The sequence below is a fragment of the Limulus polyphemus genome, unplaced genomic scaffold (genome assembly GCF_000517525.1).
Source record: "Limulus polyphemus unplaced genomic scaffold, Limulus_polyphemus-2.1.2 Scaffold1359, whole genome shotgun sequence".
NCBI classification, from domain to species: domain Eukaryota; kingdom Metazoa; phylum Arthropoda; class Merostomata; order Xiphosura; family Limulidae; genus Limulus; species Limulus polyphemus.
In genome coordinates, this window is record NW_013666969.1 from 197,540 (window position 1) to 199,386 (window position 1,847).

Consider the following 1,847-nt stretch of genomic DNA (forward strand, 5'->3'; position numbering starts at 1 on the left):
GAAACGGTGAAGCTCCTGGGGGTGTTTCTAACACTGATGTGACTGTTACCGATGATAGGACATTTACTGATGAAGCAGATGAATCACACATGAAGCAGAAGCCAACGAGAGACGGAGACCAGTACGGAAGGGGATACGTCCCGTAAAATTAAGAGACTTTGTTGAATTGTAATTTTGTCTTTGTAATTCTGTACAGTTAATTAAGTTATTGTTAATTGTTATTGGTTTATTGTATGTGGTTATTGTTCGGGACGAACAATACTAAGGAGGGGGCAGTGTTGCGTCAGCGAGTCACATGACTGCTGTAGCGCCCTCTATTTTTTAGAACTATCTTGTTTCTTCATGAATGCTCTAGTGTTTGCTAGATGGGGTAGGCGGGTATATATAAGAAGGTAATGTAATGTGTGTATAGACAGTGAGTAACTGAACTGCAGTCAGAGAGCACGAGAGACGTTACAGCGTTTGTTTAGCGCGATTGTTGAAGTTGAGTGTATCGGTAAAGTTATATTCGGAAAGAATAAACTAGTTTTATTAAGAAAGGACTTGCGTCGCTTAAGTTTCGTCGGAACGAAGTTACGGAAAAATCAATTAACAAACGGAGACGTAACAATACTGTAACTCGTAATGTTCTACTTTTACCCTCACGACATGTAACAAGGTTTTAGTAAACATTACAAGTATTTTGTACATAAAAATTTGCATTTTTAATAAAGTATTTCTACGGAAGATTTGTTTCTGAATTTACTTTAATCCGTCGACTAATTACCTGACTAGTCTGAGTACAAAGTGATTTTCAAGTTGAGATTAAAAATATCTTTTTTCATCTTACAGTTTTCAAATTTCATTTGCTTAATTAAGCTTTAGAACCTTCTCAATGAATATTGAGTTTGTTTTTATTTTCAGTAAAACTTTATATTTTATCTATTATTTTCTCTAACCTAACATTATATACATGCCGCTCTATTTGTCTGATCTCCTAACCATCAGAGAAATAAGAAAAAAATCTAAATTTACCTCTCTTTATTTTTTAGAATGATTGCAGATTGTAACACAAAATTAGAATTATTTATCCTAAACAGTGTAAAGTTCCTAATTATTCACATTTCTTTTTATTTGATTTTATTGTTTTATTGCTCTCTGAACCGTGTCCACTATCTAAGCAGAACATCATATATGGGTGGTTAGAAAGCAACAAAATGAGGTGTTATGTGAGACTTTACTTTTAACTTCCAGTTCATTGCATCGACCAAAAAACACTGAAGGTCTCATGGAAAGTGTCTCTTTCGGGACATCATAGTAGTAGAAGAAGAGGAATGTAAAAAGTAATGAGGGGCATCTATATAAATAATACGCTTGAGTTTGTCTGTCCGAAACTTTCAAATTTATCAATCAAACGTTACAAATCTCATATTATTAGAAAGCCCTTTGTCCGAAGAGTCCGGATTGCATATTGGCTTTTCCATTCAGAATCCCCTAACCTGTTTTTTTGCTTAGTCAAACTTTTTAATACAATAAGTAAGGAACATGATGCACAATGTCGTTGTCATCATGTGAAGACTGGCTTCGATTTCAACTTTAGTTGTTGTTTTTTTTTGCAAAGTATTTCACACAAACAACACTTAACCTGCATATGACCCCCCCCCTCCAAAAAAAAAGAACATTACACTAAATACATTTTCTATGGGCTTTCTCGACTTGTTTAGGTCTAAAATATGCATGCGCAGATCATTCAAAACCATATGCTTATCACTTGGTGAATACGCATTCCGACGTTTCTGCATAATTAGCTAACTTTGCCTCCATTAGAACTTTACATTTATTTTACTCTGCAATAATTTAGCTTCGAT